This window comes from Acromyrmex echinatior, chromosome 4 (genome assembly GCF_024713525.1).
Source record: "Acromyrmex echinatior isolate Ae372 chromosome 4, ASM2471352v2, whole genome shotgun sequence".
Lineage (NCBI taxonomy): Eukaryota > Metazoa > Arthropoda > Insecta > Hymenoptera > Formicidae > Acromyrmex > Acromyrmex echinatior.
In genome coordinates, this window is record NC_141855.1 from 13866209 (window position 1) to 13884052 (window position 17844).

Below are 17844 nucleotides of genomic sequence, written 5' to 3' on the forward strand. Positions count from 1 at the left end.
CGTTGCCAAAGTTACGAACAAATCGTTTAAGCAGAATTAACGATGAAAGGCGAAACAAGTACCGCACAGTCGATTCGATTTAGTTATGAAAAAAAAGTATTAAAATGTGTCGAATAAAATCTGTCGAATACGAGAGAATATATTTTCTTAGAAATATGGGGAATATCGAACAAATCGCGAATGTGGATGTAAGCTGTTCGTTATAACAAAAACGGGACATATTTACTCGATACGAGCACGTTTATAATGTTCGACATGACGCAAGTACGTAAAGTTAAGACATTTTTGTTACGTTATGTCATGTAGGATTTAGCCTTAACTCATCGTCTTGATAATCTACCGTGACGTAACGTCAATTCCAGTATCTAGATATTTGTTCTTAACTGACAAGGATAAATTGAAGAATATTTCTGTACCACGATTTATTCAATCACGGTACATATTTCTGAAGAACCTCCGCGCTATCTGCGCGCTAGTTTTCGGATGATCGAGTGGAGGTCTCGTTTTTCGCGACAATAGAGAACATTAATCGCGAGATTATTTGAACCGTGATATAATCGGTACGTTATGTAACAAGGATCATCCATGCGACACAACGTTATCGAGAAAATTCTGAGTGCAACATTGACAATGCGCAACACGCGATCCTACAAGTGGTCCCAGCGATGCATCGGAATAATGGCGGAGAATCCGATTGTTATGCAAAATCGATATGGAATATAACAATCGCAAGCAACTCGAAGACGATTGTCTGTTCGCCTGCAGGGATTGTAGCGTAGCTGTTCGAGAAAGGTTTCCGTCCCTGAAGATTCTCCAAGGACTTAACATTGGACAAAGCACTACTACAACGAGCTGCACATCTAAGCACCAAGTATATTGGCTTAATTTCATCCTCGTACCGGAGAGGTTGTCTTCGTCGAGATGCTCGCAGCGATGCTTTGCATAACTCAACTTTTTAATATGTGTATTACTCAGTTTTTATTTATTTTTTTTTTTAGATTTGTACGACACGACGTGACACTTTTAAAATTATGCGAATTACATTTATCGTTTAAAATCGGTTCATTCTAAGATGAATCTCTGACATTTAATAATTAAAAATTGAACAATTGAACAAGGAGAAGCGAGAAACGTATGATTAATAAGTTTCTTCATATTCGTGTTGCGATAAGATTGTCCAACATTTCGCAACTTTCGTTGCGAAAATGATATGTCGACTATTTCTTTCGCCGTCAGACATATATTAATGATGTTATTAATACGTCTGCTTCGAACGGTAAATGTAATGCGATTAATTTAATTTCAAAAGTCACATTGTGCTATCTTTTTGAAAATTTCAGAAGGATTTTTCTAGGACAGAAAACGCGCTCAGGAGAGAAATAGGTCCGATTTCGGTACTCGAGTGGTTTTATTGCTGCACGATTTCTACGTCAGAGTCGATGAAGAATCGAAGAGCCCTATCGTTTCTCATGGGTTCTCTCGGTACTCGATATCCTTTAATCGTGTTATCGCATGCAGTACTATACCACGTGCGGTTTTCACAAAGGACACGTGAGATCTTCTTTTTATATGCCATCAATTTTCCCCACGGCACGCGAGGAGTTCGCGTGTACTCCTGGCAATGGCCTCCGTCATCGCGCGTAGATTGATCCAGAGTTGTTTTCAGAAACAGACGTTGAATGATCATCCCTTCTTTAAGAAAAGCAATCTCGGTGATACGTGGAATTTAGAGAATGCCGTGTAATGCCGCTGCTGTTTCACAGTGCTTTCTCTTCCGCTTTTTCGCTTTTCTCTCTGTCTCCCTCGTCGCATGCTTTACATGAAATTTAATTTTGCGCTCGCCGCGCCATTAAATTTAAACTTTTAACAGTGAGACAGTTGCATCGGTGTCTCATCAGTTGAGCGGTGGAGAAAAAGAAATTAATAAACTTTTTTGCGAGTTAAGTTTCGGTAATTATACTAAAAAACTGTTTCTTTCTATTCTTTTTTATTTATTTATGAAACATTTTTAGAAATTTTATCTTTATTACTTTCAGAGTTTATATGAAAAATTATTCCTGTTCGGGAACTTTCTCACGTGAAGTAGTAAATCGCCGTTTTAATCAAACGGAAAAAAAAACGGCAGGAAAAAAAACGGTTTAATCGGAATCCGTGTCTATGCCTGATTAAAATTATTCTCATTTTCTTGAATTTACCGTGATAGATTTCCTTTTTCTCGGTCCAGATAGGCTGTATTTTAGCAATATCTATGGTAATTTAGACTTAAAAGGCGCTCGCGGCGTAGTCTACCGATTGAGGGATATCACCCCGAATTAAAGTGGCAGTATTGGAAAGTATAAAAAGAGATCTCAGCTTGATCGATTCGAGACGGGAGAAGTCGTTCACATCACGGTGTCGGGGCCTATGAATAAAGAAGAAAGCAACTTTTCAAGGTTTTCGACGCCAGGTAATTGCTGAAATAATGAAGAACACGAAAACGTACTTTGTTGACTGGTACAAACTTTCAAGTCTCAGAATAAAAGATCAAGCTTCTAAGTTAGGCACTACCTATATTTAGAAGGTCTTGGAGGGAATAAGTCTTGATGCAAGATCATCTCTCGACGAGAATTACCATCTACGCTTTGTTGCTGACTTATTCTTGCCAAAGTATCTAATTATCATACTCATATAAGCTTAGAAAATTATTTCAACAAAACATGCTAAAGGAAGGAAGATGGACTTAAAGAGGCATCAGGTTCGTAGCAACTTGATTACTGAACGTTGATCACGCTTGAATAAATTTTAATATTAGGTGTTGGAATTAATTCGTAGCGTTTTACAAGTGATGGGAAGTACTTTCATTAATGTATTTTTTAATGCTCATGTGAAATAAATAACATTCTTTCATTAAAAACGCTACGAATTAATTCCAACACCTAATAATATATTTGTGTGTTCTAAAGTTATGTCAGTATTTCCAATATCCAATCATTCGATTATTATTTTATTCAAATTTTGTAAACGCAAATCTAAGATTAAAGATGAGAATCTTTAACAATAACAAATTAATTTACATTGCTATATCAATAAATCAAATAAATAAGAAAAAAGAAGTAATATATCTTGAAGTTAGATTTTCATTGCCTAATAATATTTTTAAATGTAAATTTATACATCTTTCTCAGTTATATAAACTGTACTTAATGAAGGGACTTGAAACATAATCATAAACTAAAACAGAAATAATGTCATACTTATAAAGAAGACCTTTAAATGGAGGAGCCTTTAACTCAATCAATTTAAATTGGCATGTTTCAAATGCCATGCTGTCTTTTACTCGCGATATTAATGGCATGCCTTTAAAGCTTCGTGTAATATAACAGATAGTTAAAATATGGCTGCAGTAAATTGCGGACATGCTATAATATTATTCATAAAGCTTCAAATATTTAAAGCAATTACTTTACTTTGCGGTAGATTTTCTAATTAACTATATAATAATATTAATTAATATAATAATCTATAAATGTATCAAATAAATTCTTGAAGTCATTACTTTTCTCAGCACATTTTTCGAATAACAATTCTCAGAGCGTCATTTCCTGGTCAAATGTCAGACACGGAGATAGGTATTTTGCAAACGGAGCGAGCAATCGGAACTCATCGGAAAATTTTGCAAATTCGATCAAGAAGTTGCGAATGACTGCTGGGCGATGTTCCACGATCAAATAAAAGTTCGAGCGCGCAGTGGAGATCGGAAATTTTTATCATTTTTATTTTAACGTCACTTGACAAACTATGGGCTACAAACGTTTAACCTGGGAATAATCACCTGGGGCATTTTCACATCCCAGGATGAAAAATGTGAATCGTAAAATAATGTTTTGTATGGATATATATATATTATCGAACATACCTTCTTTCGTTTTTAATAACTATTCTTTATAAATCTTTATGTGCATATCGAAAATTCACAGCAAAAAAAGCATTTATTTATTTTTTAGAAATACTATCACAATAAGTTATTTAACGTGCTTATTTCATTTAATATTTGTTTAATCTTTACTAACTTTTTTTTTAAATTATGATTAAATCCATATCCATAATATTTTCAAATATTAATAAATCGGAAAATACTCAATAATATGTTGTTAATAATAATAATAATAATTTTAATTGAAATATAAAAACAATCCAGGTGATTGCTTACTTAAAAAAAAAGAAATAGGTAATTGTTTCCCGGATTAAAATAATAAAGGAAACGATTCTGTTCATATTTTTCTATTTGGTTCATTTTAAAGGTTTTATGGAGCAAAACAACAAGCATACCATTTGCGGATAATGAATTGAGAAATTTCTTTTTGCATATAATTATATCCTTGATATATTCCTACATAATTATATTTCCGAAATGTCACGGTGCTTTTCAAGCTTAATGGAAGGATCCGATTAGAGATAACCGAAGCTCTCGCGGTAATCGATTTGGCTGGGAATTTATTTGCGAGTATAAACGGCGATCACGCGTCGATTTCATCGAATAATCGAAGATAAACTCGTTATCCTACGCTCCGGTTAAAGTTCACGAAGCTATACTGTAGGCGTCTTCAATTAATGCAAAGTTAGATAATCATTAAGCAGCGTTTAGCTCACGAGATCAAGTCTCTCGTGTGCAGATAGTAAGTTAACTGTTTGCATAGTCCGAATAAACGCTACTCGTTGAATCCGTCAACATGCACGAACTTATCGTATGTTGCGTATACGATACAAAATACGGAACAAAGTAAAATATTCATACGGCACGTGAGAGGGTGATGAATAATCGAATTTTAAAATCAACATTCTGATACACAGCAATATACATGTACATGATAGGCGCTCGATTCAATAAAAAAAAAATGTGAACAAAGCTAATAATATAACGTATCTATTACTAGGATAAAAACGTGACCAGAAAGAATTCCAATTCCAGTGTAATGTACATTCGCAAATGTATTTTGGTCCAGAAAAAACTGATTTGCGTGTCTCTTTATTGCGACAGAGTTTCTTGGAGTAACCATCAACGTTATTAATTAACTTTGATCGACATTTATGAAATCGTTGTTGATTAGTAGTTACGTAGCAAAATTGCGAACCTCATCACGCTCGCATCTTCCGCATCCTTGTTAAATATAGATCCCTCTGTGAGCGACCCTAATTCTGAACGAACTCCCGATTGCGTCGCCTGGTCGGCCATCGCGTAATTGAACTATACATATTGAAGTGATCAAATTGCTGAGTTGGGTGAATTTCGAATCGAAAGGTTCTGAAGCTATTCATATTTTTAAGAAACATCAAATGTTATATGAGCTGGACGAAAAGGATGAAATCATATTAACTTCATTTGAAAGAAAAGAGTATTTAATGTAAGAGGCATCATCATTACAATTCTCTTTCGATATTTGAAAAACTGAAGGTTTTTATTCCATTGCAAAAATGAAAAAAAATATTATAATTTATAAGATCTCTGTTTTAAACCGGTAACCCAGGATATTTTTACATCTTAGCGCTAAAAAAATATGAATTGTAAAATGTCATTTTGTGTGTGCGTGTGTGCGTGTCGTGTGTGTGTAAATATTTGTTTAACATATTTTTCTCCCTTTTAACAACTACTCTTTACGATTTTTAAATGTGCAATTCCATCGAAATATCACAATAAAAAAGTGTTATATTAAGTATAATCTTTACTTTTTAGAAATATCATCAAAAACTTAATAAAGGAGACTGGGGACAAAAATAACATTGTGATGACTTTGAAGTGTTATAACAGTTAAAATATAATATTTACATTAAAAAAAATATGTATTCTTTAGATGTAGAATTTATTTAACTATACAAAATTTTTTGGTTTAATTTTTTTATGTAGAAAAAAAATTATGTTTGTTTAAAGACTATGAGGAATTTTGTTTCTAACCCCGTAGACGGGGTGGGTTGTAACAGTAAAGGGGGATAATTATACAACGTTTGCCAGAGGTACATAACACAATTACGTCATACTCTTTCTTGCAGCTGCACGAATGGATAACAAGTTTTGCGTTTATAAGTTCGGAAAATCAATTCGTGCGCGCAGTTCGAAAGACTATAAATATGATATATATGCATGCACATAGTATATATATATATATATAATTCACATTGAATTATTTAAACATTAAAGATCTAGCTTCGGTGATAGGCATTTCTAGTTCGTATTGATTGTGTCTCACATGTACAGTCTAAAATATGATTCTTATTGTAAATATTAACGATGTTACTATTGCTCCCTGTTATTTTTGTCCCTGATCTCCCCTATAAAGTGTTTATATATATTCCATTTAACATTTCTTTAATTTCGACTTACTTCTTTCAGAAAATTATGATTAAGACAGATTAAGTCCATATCCATAATTTTCTCAAATATTAATAAATTGAAAAATACTCAATAATATACAATACATTATTAATAATAGTAATATAAAACGTTCTATAGGTGATTGTTCCTGTAAAAAAAATCTTGTAACTATTGCCGGTTAAGTAAAGTTTCTGAGGATTTTAAATTCTAAAGAGTAACGCAGATTTCAAGATACAAAGCGTTGTATCAAGAGTATCAAGATTAATAAAATTCTAAAAGATATTACAGAGTCTTCGTATCAATGAGGCATAAACGAAGAAGCGGAATCGACTATCAAGGTGTCGTTTAAAGTTTTTACGTCACCTGGGTGACATACTTTAACCTATGTACTTTAACCTAGTGATGCACTTTAACCTATATTATCATGGATAAGATGAGGCAGTTTTTAGAAGGAGGAATCATTTCTCCTTGAAGCGTCGCCACGTTAGTGCAATCGCACGTCCTGTCTGAAGGTTAATCTTGGCAATAAACATAATGAAATGTTGAGAAGGAAGTCTTCGGTGACGCTCGGGGCACATGCTTTTCGTTCGATATGAAATCACATTATGAAAACGGATAAGCTACTACCTGATAAAAGCGATGATAGGAGAAATGAAATTACTCCTATAAGTTTCATTAAAATTAGTATCCTCGCGCTAATTAAAAAAGAGGTAGATAAATTTAAAGTGAGCTAACTAATTATAAAACCCTGAAGAAAATAAAAAAACCGAAGTTATTCAGTTTAGTCTTCATTATCGACTTCCGTTACTCTCTAAATCGTTAATATCGCTATATTGTCCTCGGAGCATCGAAGATTCATCGCATATGTCTCCGTTTCTTTATTTCTTTGGAAACTTCTTGATTTTTTCATCTTCTGGTGTTATGGGAGCACGTTCGCTGACGTGCAAGTTAATGTTATAGGTCACCCCGTGAGAACAGAACATTCTTTCTCTGACTGTTTCGGAGCTAAGAGCACCCTCTTCTCTCCGTCGCGTCACTATTAATCTTGCCCTGAGTACCAGACAAATCGACTACTCCAACCCAGTTTTGTCTTCCGAAGGAGCGTATTATGGAAGGATCCTATAGGATTCCGTGATATTAAACGCGCTTCACGTATATCATAAATTTGCACTCTCAATTTAGCCGCGTGACAAGATACACAAAATACTGTCCTGTCGACACCGAATTAATATTATTGTACTGAGGGAGTCAACAAAAACGTACTGCATGTGCAAACTGCGTATCTCTCGTATTTTTAAAGAATCAGCATTCACCAGAGTCAATCTATCTGTATTGTTTCCGCGCTCTTTGCGCTCGTCTATAAATTGTGTCGGTAGTATCTATACGATAAAATTGGATCGAAATTTCCAAACATGTTATCAATGCATATAAAACACATTGTATATTATACGCGAAGCAATACTTACTTCAGTGTCAATAAAGAATTGAATAGAATTTTTGACAATAATAACAGTAGCGTTCTATAAACATTATTGACAAAGATTGAGATCTCTGAATGCGATCAATTTATTTTAAAAATACGCAAATCTACGTATTTATATATATATATATATATAGATTGTATGTGAAAAAATTGTTGAAAACTCCATTGCACATTCTGGAGATTCGTAATTCAAAGTTACCTAAGTAAAAAAATATCTGGGAAAAACTGGTTACTGACTAAAAACTATCAGTTTTTATTGTTTTGAATTTACTCGATAGAGTAATTATTCAGTAATTGATGAAGAAATTTTATTTAGTAAAACTGGTCAACAGTCAATTAAAAACTAGTCAGGTCAAATAAAAAAGGAAATAAAATAGTAGCTTGAAATTTAATAATAATAAATATTTAAAAAATAAAAAAAGATTAAAATAAATAAAAATAAAATTATTTAAAAAAATCAACAAGCATAATTCGATACATGTTTTCTTCATTTAAAATATTTTCGAATATGACATATAACGAGCATGTCAATAATAATCTAATTGTTATAAAATGTTGTTACTAACCACAATATAATAATTCAATTTACTATTGTAAAAGCAATTATGAAAATAAATAGTTATGTTAGCTTTCGTGTTACAATAAATTTTGTTTCTGGTCATTAGAAACTGCTGAATAACTGGATAAATTTTTTGGTCAATTACTACTCAAACAAGCGTTGCTCAAACTGATCAAATACTGGTAACTAAAATTTCTGGTCAGTTACTAGTTAATTTCTGATTGGTTTCTATCTTGGATGCACGATTTAGGAAATATGCGAGTAAACAACAATTTTCTTTTAAGGCTATAGCACACAAAAAATTTAAACAGTAAGGAAATCAACATGTTGGATTTGCTACTGTTCACGTTATGGTCTTATATGTTCAACTGTGATTGCCCATCTAGCACAGATGTCCAAAGGACATTTTGAGAATGTTCCAACGTTCTCAGGAGAACGTTCACAGGACATCTAGAATAAATGTGTACGTTTACAACTTACGTTTTACTGCTTAATATTTTTTTGTATACTACGTGACCCTTACAGTCGCAGTCGAAAGAAAGATCTAAGAATGTATAAAGCGTGTGGATATAGAGACTTGTCAAGATGCAGCCATGCTGTGCTGCTGCATGATATATATGTATAGAAACGCGTAATACCACTATTTCATCGTGCTCTTCGGCAAGGTACTACAATAATGAGATTAAACCCGAGTATGAGCGCGAAAGTTCGGATGACATGCTTTCGAGTAACTGGCGTAACCATTATGCCATGGATGGTATTCGGTTGTTTTATTGTATAGAAGTCCTCGACGAGAGGAGTCGAGCTAGGTGATGTAAGAGGATTTACATGCGATGTTATTTTCGCGCTAAGCAGCCTGAGGCTCTTACATTTTCTTCGAAGCGCGAGAATGTTTTAATAACTCACGTTGCTATTCAGGGAAGGAGATGCGTTATATAAATTATACATAGAATTTTATATATATAATAAAAATCTAGCACAAAAATAGGTTCGAGGATTCAATACGCAGATCTGATTCAGAATCATCTGTTTAAATTATACCGATTTTGCAAGCTTGCACAAAATTTTCACGAACAAGTAAAAGTTGAACATTTCTTACGGTTTGTTCACTTTCAACTTCGATCGAACTTTTGGGAAGTAAATACGCGCGAAGCGCGAGATTTTTCGTGCTATGGGAATAAAATTTGCAGTTTCGCGAGCTTTGAACTGAAAGTGAATAATTCTTTTTAGCAAATTCAGAAAACTGCTCGGTGTATTGGTGCATTTTTTTCGAAAAGCATTTAATTTGTCTCTTTGAGCTGCTGCCAAATGTAACGCCGTGCCAGCAAAATGCATTGCATTGCTCTGTAGAATGAAATATTATAATAGATTTCTGGAAATGTCATGCAACGTGTTTAGCGTCAAGGTGACTGTTAATGTAACGGTATCCCGTTAATCGTTCGCAGCTACAGTTCCTATACACCAAGACATTTATCTACGTACAATAATTATAAAAGCAATAGCTCATGTTGCTCTTGGTTTATTCATGCAGAGAGATTTGCATATCAATGATAACGCTATGTACTTAGTAACTGATATTCTCATGATATTGACTTTAATATTATACACGATTTCTGATTATAATAATTAAAGTAACTTTTCCAACTTTAACGCAAGAGAGTGTATAATTTTCTAAGTCGAAAATAATTTTTATTAAAAAAATATAGACGCAAAGATCACATTATTATTCAAAGTTTCTGGTAGAAATAAGTCCAATTTCTTAAACATCCAATTACTAATCTAGTATTACTATATTCTTATTAGTTATAACAATATTTTGCATAGGAAATGAGTAAGAATTTACTAGAATTTTATTCAGTATCTGAAACAATTCTCTTGGGAAAAATATGTGTAATTTGCGTAAACATCTGTCTAATTATTGTATTATATAGATTATTACTAATAAAGTGCTGCGTAGTCCATTTATTGTTCTATTTTTTTTCAATAAATGGATTCAGATTTTGCACATCTTTTGTGCATAGAAATTACGGAGCGTTACATCTATAGATTGAGATTCTAAGTAGAGAGTTTCACTTCTTAAGACTATAGTACAAAACTATAGTTACTAGACTGTAGTATAAGTACATAAATATTCAAAAAGTTAATATAATGTAGAAAAGTTAATCCAACTGTTCAGTAACTACTAAAAAAAAAATGCATGAAGTTTTTATAAAAAAGATTCTTCGAAGAATGACTGTCTTTAATATTTTCCTGATCACTTCCGAATAAAAAAGTATAAGCACATCTAACATTTTCCAGCTCAACGTTAAAATAAAGAAATCCAGACGTGATCCCCGTTCGAAACTGCTTGTAGAAGGTTTCAACTTTGTCGTAAATCTTTGAAAGAAACTCGAACCTTGCTTCTATATAACTCGTTTCACAACGGATCCAAATAGGTAAGATCTAGATAGATGATGTCTTCTATATCCAACCGAAGCCATTGGGATAAGAGAGCACCCCGTATCCGCGACAGGTCGCGGTCTCGCGTGTTGCCGTCGATCTGCGCCCCACGTCGGATTCTCCACCCGCACCCTCTCGCTTAGGGTACGTTCAGTCAGCTTCGAGCCGCGAGTGGGGTAAGTTGCGTCGCGCGCCGGCTCGCTGGCCCTTCGCAGAGCGAAGCACTCAACGCCGCCCCGCGCACATCTCTCATTCTCGTCCGCCGATAACGAGAAGTACAACCCCCGACGATCGGCGCATCGTCGCGCGCCGATTCAACCGGCGTGGCGCGGCGCGTTCGCGTAAAAAGGCTTGCGAAGATCGAGAACGCGGGTGAATGCATCGTGAAACGCATTTCGCAAGCTTTTCTCTGACTTGGTTTGCACGTTTTAATTCTTCTCTTTCACGGAGGGACTCGCCCCGAACTTAATGACGGCGCCAGAAGGAAGCGGCATCGGTGGTAGAGTCGCGCATCGCATGTGAATGCGAGCGGATAGTTTCATCATGCTTGAGGTGAGTTCTCGTGTTCCTTCAGTCGATCTAGCTCGCGGCGTGACTATGACTGCGCAATTTCTTATATAACATAACCGCGAAAGACCCCTTGGGACGGAAAAAGATCTTGTTTTGCAATCATGATTGAAAGTCGCTTCTCGTCAGGTTGATATGTTCATTGTATTTTCACGTATTCATTGTCTTCTTTCAGTTGTGGATGTTCTTTGATCAATTTTGAATCAATTTTTTTCATGATAAAAGTATTAATACAAATCAACAATTTTCAGGGTTTTAAGTCTAACAATAAGACTTTCGATTAAGTCCAAATAAATGATAAAACCTGCGTTTAATTCTCAAGACCTTTCAACAGTATTTTATTTCTTATAATTTAACTTATTTTTTAATTTATGATCTTTAAAGTCTTATATCCGATTACAGTGCATTATGCCAATATAAGTGATAAAAATCATAGAAAGAAAAATATTTAATGCTCTTTCGAAATAAGTGTTAGTATTTCGAAGATGGCAGTTGCCAAGTTCTAGGCGGAAAATGTAGAAGAATTTTAACAAGTTCATTCAAGAGAGCTCAGTATTTGCATTTTCTTGCATCTTTTTTCAACAAAGTTTATGTAAACTAGCGATTGGCCGTTGACCCTGTTTCGCGACGTAATTTTGTTTCGTTTGAACTAAAGGTCGATTTTTCACTTCGCGATAAATGAGGAAATTTGCGTGACCAATAAGCGATTGTCGAGTCTGAATGTTTGAATGGAGACGCATGATCGAACGGAGAAATCGAATGGACTGTCGAATGTGAATTGCAGTCGAAGTACGACAGCATGAGCAAATCTCTTAAGTGGGTCAACAAGTTGAACATTCTGTAGGCAGAATATGGCTCGATTTTGTATTCGGTGGCACGTTGTGATACGATGATAAGAGTCGAAACGTGAATAGCAATCGTTCGTTTCACCGTCGAAAGCCTTTAGAAATTTATGATTGGAACGAATAACTGAATTAATACGTTTTAAATTGCGGAGCGAAAATTAATGGATGGATATTGCAATGTAAAAAGATAAGATAACCTATCGTATGCAGACATTCAGACACTATTTTCTGAAGTGTTTAACATTCGTGTACTGAAAAAAATTTCTGATTGGAAATGAACAAATCAGAATTTTTAATTAAATTTATTAGAATTTTAGTTGAGACAATCAGAATTCTGATTAATGTAATATTTCTGGCAAAATCTAATAGAAAATTCTTATTTTTACTAGAATAATTATTGATCAGAATTATAGTAATCTTAACTACAATTCTAGTAGCTTTAACAAAAAATTGTGAATCGTCCATTTTCCATCATAATTACCATTTAATCCAATTAGATCTTTTTTTCAGGAGAATATATTTAGCTATAATGATTACATAGCAGCGATGACATTCTAAAACGTACAATTTTATTCATTTCATCATAAGAAAAGAAACTCGAAGCTTTTCTTAGTCATCATCCTCGTCGTCTTTTCCGACTTGTTGACGTGAAGAAAAACAGACATAAACCGAGATTCCGCGCATTAGTATTCAGCTCTTCTGACACGTTCATAATGCTGCAAATGCACGACCGTACGCCATGACGAATTACACTAAAAGCTGCCAACGATAATAAGCTTTTTACGTTCACTAATATTCTTACTGCTTTTTTAAAGGCAGTTGCTGTTCGTTCCCTCGAGAATCTCCTGTGATATTAACTTCCTTCTCCACCTTCTCATATATTTTGCGCATGGCACAGTCCGTATAGAAAAACGAACATTTGCGCTCACAAATATTCCTTCTGTCAAAGTTTCAGATCATAAATTCTCGGCGATAGTATGTACGCGTTTTAATATTTACGAATGGCACTCACTCGCGAGCACTCGCATACCGTATAACTGCGGCCTTTATGTATTATTCGACGGCCCAAGATTTACCATGAAGTCGAGCGGATGGTAGAGCAATCCGAGTTGTTTGCGCACACGCTGACTAGAGTTTGGACTAACAACAATAAGACGAAGTGAAACGAGAAAACGAGAGAAAAGAAAGAGAGCAAATAAAAGAGAAAGAGAAGGAAAGTGCAAAAAATACAATAAAAGTTCTTTTTTGGAGCTTTTGAGGTCTTCAAAAGCAAGTTAATACAATGAAACTTAATCATATATTCATAGCGTTATAAACAGATTTAATTACACGATATTACGGCATTAATATAATTGAGAGTTTCGTTAATATAAAAACGATGTTAAAAACGGACCGATCAATTTCGCGCTCTATTTTTGCCACGATCGATCGTGGGTGCCGTCGAACGTGCCATTAAAATGACGAGCATCAACGTTGCGTTCATCCATTGTCTCTTCTTTCTATTTTTTTTTTCACTTGTCGTTACTGTGTCGGACATTCCGAAAGATTTCGTTATATACGTGACAAAGATGCGTCGCTTTCGGATCCCTGAGATTTGCCTGCACAATATGTTTGCATAATGCACAAGTTTACATTTCTCGGTAACCCGTAAAGCGCCTTTACGGCCCCAGGAGATGGTTATTGCGCGAGAGAAGGATAATACTTTTCAACTGGACTTTATTATCCACGGGTGCATCCCGCATCGCACCCGTATGTCTCTCCTTGCGCTAAGTTCTATTTTCGTTGCGCCATATCGATCCCGCTTACGCTGTTTGAAGTCGTAAGACCGCGTCGTTGGCCATGCCGGATCTCTTTTGCCAATGGCGGAATTAAGCGAGGGCATTTGTCGCGTATCAGCGAGAAAAGAAAAGGAAAAGGGGAAAAGAGAAAAAAGAGAGAAGAGTGACGCTAATACCCGAGGGGATAAAAGCGGACATACGTGTAAATCAGCTCGAGCTCGTATTTTAAGCGAACTCTCGTTTTGCGGAGCACAAGACGCACGCAAATAAATCGCCATATATAAATGTCGTATGTCGAAAGAGCGAGATACGAGTATTTATGATTTATCGATGTGTGTTCAATCTTTTCAATATGAATACTCAGTGTGTCAATTCTAAATAAAGGATATATCTCTTTCATATTTGCGTATTTAAGGATGCGTTGGCTTTCATATTCCTTTATATTGCGTTGCAATAATCGAGTTTTTTTTATTGCGTTCGAAACATTGTTCATTCGTCATCCAAAATATTTTCGTCGCGGTTGTTGCAAGTTGTTAAATTCGGCGTTACATATTTTTCCTTTTTGCTGTATGATATTATCTACTGGAGTGAAAACTTTTCGTATAACGACATTGCAATTCTCTGCGAAATGAATTGTGAAAATAGTAAAAACTAATAAAAACAACCATAGAGTAATTCTTTCTTCTTCTCCTTTTTATGTTGCAGCATAGCTGTTCTGCTTTAAAATGTGAACGTGGCTCTAAATATGCCACAGTCGCCTGACGTATGAATCAAATTTAAAAATTCCCAATGTGCCGTCCCGTCCGTCGAGTCAACTCCGTCACAGTGGTCGAGCTTGATAATTAAACCGACATGGCTGCATTAATATCATAATAAATGACTCTAGGCACAATCTTCATTATATCTTTTTTTAATCATTTACGCATAATGCTCTAATTAACGAGTAGCTGATATATATCAGAATTTCTGAATAATTGATGAAGCTTTTTAATAAATAAGCTCACAAAAATTTTTTTAATTAACTGTTGAGGCAATATCAGTGAATTTTTACTCTTAAATTTTAAATCTTTAGAACCTTAAAACGTTTTATGTTAATCTCTATAATTATGTCAATCATCGATTTCCTCTTCAGAAAAAATTCAATTATAATTTCATTCAGAATTTCTCAAAATATGATGCATAATTGCACGAAAGAAAGGTTCGATAAATGATATAGAATTTTATATATATAACAGAATATATGGAATAACAACATTTTCCGGAGAACTCCACGAGTGTCGAGAATATCCAACAGTTGAGAATATTTGCACTCGAATTTCCCTTATAGCGATTTTATCGACATCTAGTGTTTTGCGCATTTCTATGGAGATTCTATCGTATGTACATTAAATCTGGATAAATGGGAAACGTGCGTGATAATATATGAAAGTATTGGCAAAATGTTGAGTTCGTCAATTAACAATTGTGCCGATTAATGGTCAGGTTAATTATTATAGTTAACAGAGTGTTCGCTATGACAAAATCTCCCTTTGCTGGAACGGAGTAATTAATTGCTAACTGGTAACAAAGCTTGCGGACACGCACCGAGGACGACGGCACTCGTCATTAATTGAATCCAATCGAAAGTTACATTGTACTTTGACTATGTGTGATACAAGTCGAGTCGGAGCGCAGAGATCCGTTTTCATGTATTCCATTAAAATTCCTCACACTCTACTGGATCATTTATTCACATATTCCTTCAAGTAGGATGGTATTTCAAACGCGACACGTAAAACTTTATCTTGTATTTCAATTAAATTTTATTCTTGATTTATTTTAGATGAATTTTATTTCGAGACACGTGCGAGCAAATATTATTTTTGTAATCGTATTTATAGGTATTTCTATCATTTTTATAGATATTATTTATATTATTCAAGATGATTAGATCTCTCTTCCGATTTTAATTTTAACCTTTAGGACGAAAATCTATTTTTTAAATCTTAATTTTTCCATGAGTAAGATTTGTTATAATTCGTTATTTAATTGTATTCTTTATCTAAAAATATAACACCGTTTCAGCACATCACTATAATGACTTTCCCGTCCTGTAAAGGTTAATAATTATAATCCACAAATGAAAATTATGAAATAGTATTTAAATTTGTCTACTTTGTAAACACAATAATAGTAAGAAGATAGCGTAACATTTTCATTATTATTATTCGCAGATGCAAAATCTCGTTTCTGTAAGGATTTTAGTACGATATCGTAAGTTTTGAAAGAAACTTTTCGTTTACACATTTTCGAGAAATTCCGTCGCATAGGTTTCAAGGGCCCACAAGGGAGATTTTGCGATGCGCTTAATTCGAAATGTTTCTTCAAATTGCTGCGGGAATAAACCAACTTTATGGGATATAATGGTGTACCTTGGAGATATTAACGGCAGCCGATTATGCTTGGACGCATCAATATGATAACAAGATCGCGATATTCAGGGGAGATAACATTTTGTTCCGTTTAATTTATCTGTCGCTGCTTCTCTTGTCGATACGTGAGTGGCCATCTTCAAATTTGCATATTGAAATTTACCGACAATTTTTATGTCGGAATATACGATGAAGCTAAACGTACTGTGTTTGGTGAGACGAATCACGATTTTTTATGACACCGTAAAGCTTCCCTCGCGATTTCATTTTCCATTATGATTCAGCACTCAACGATTGTATTACATATTAAATCGGTCTATTACCGTCTATTTATTGAAGCACTGTTAGACATTTTGTAATAAATTTAATAAGTAATGTGTAACGGAAGTTTGTGGTTATAAAGTAACTGAAAAAGTAATAAAACTGAAAACTAAGTTTTATTAAGTATAGTAGTTTAAAACGTGTGATAAACGTGTGCATTAAATTTCATGCAAATCCACATAAAATTTTATCAAAAGTACATTAAATTTCATGTACATGTACACAAATATATTTTTCAGTTACAATTACATTAAATTTCATGTAATGTCATGAAATTAAATTCAACTTGTGTAACTTAAAAATACATTAAATTTCAGGATATTTTTAACAATGTATCTTAAGTTTATTAATTCTCATAGAAGCATAGAAGCTTGCAGCAACATTGCTGTAACGTTACTGCAATATTGCTGGAATGTTGAAATAATTATAATCCACAAATAAAAATTACGCAATATCATTTAATTTTATAAGTAACAATGAGTAAGAAAATAGCGTGATATTTTTATGTTTATTATGCATGGAACCACAAATAAAATTATCAAGATAAGGATTTTATTGCAATATTACAAACATCATAAATTTGAAAGAAATTCCGTTCAAGAATTTATGTTGTTGTAATATTGCTCGTGCTGTGATTCGTGCTGTGTGGATCGCTATGTATTTAATATTGTCTCAATAAACTTACATACGGAAAGAAGAGTTTTGCTGAAATGTTTGAAAATGTAACTAGATACAGATTTTAAAATAATTTTATTGCAAAAAATTTTGATATTCTAACAACCAGCTTGAGTGTTCTATACAAATATTTTGATGATTCAAAATTATTTTCAAATCAGTATATTTAATTAAATTTTTAAATACTTCAGTAAAACCGTTCTTTCTTTTTGCGATTTTCGATTCATCATAAAAAATGCATCTAACATAACTTTCGACTATTCCACTATTGATTAATCTGTCGAATAAGACTTCGTACCTGTTCTGAAATGTTATTTATCATTCATGCACCGAGCGTTTGTCATTACTGAATGCTTCATAATTATCATCTAATTCAAAATGCAACTACGAATAATTTGCGAGTAACCCCCGAACGTAATC

The 17844-nt window shown here is 34.0% G+C and overlaps 1 protein-coding gene across 3 annotated transcripts in view; it reads left to right on the top strand.

The window, feature by feature from the left end:
- The first annotated feature begins 11224 nt into the window (after positions 1 to 11224).
- Positions 11225 to 17844, top strand: part of LOC105146425 (uncharacterized) — a 66077-nt gene continuing 59457 nt past the window's right edge. For all 3 annotated transcript variants that reach the window (XM_087404955.1, XM_087404956.1, XM_087404957.1), the window contains exon 1: positions 11225 to 11379. The gene's annotated coding sequence lies outside the window, so the exon portion shown is untranslated. The remainder of the gene's footprint in view (positions 11380 to 17844) is intronic.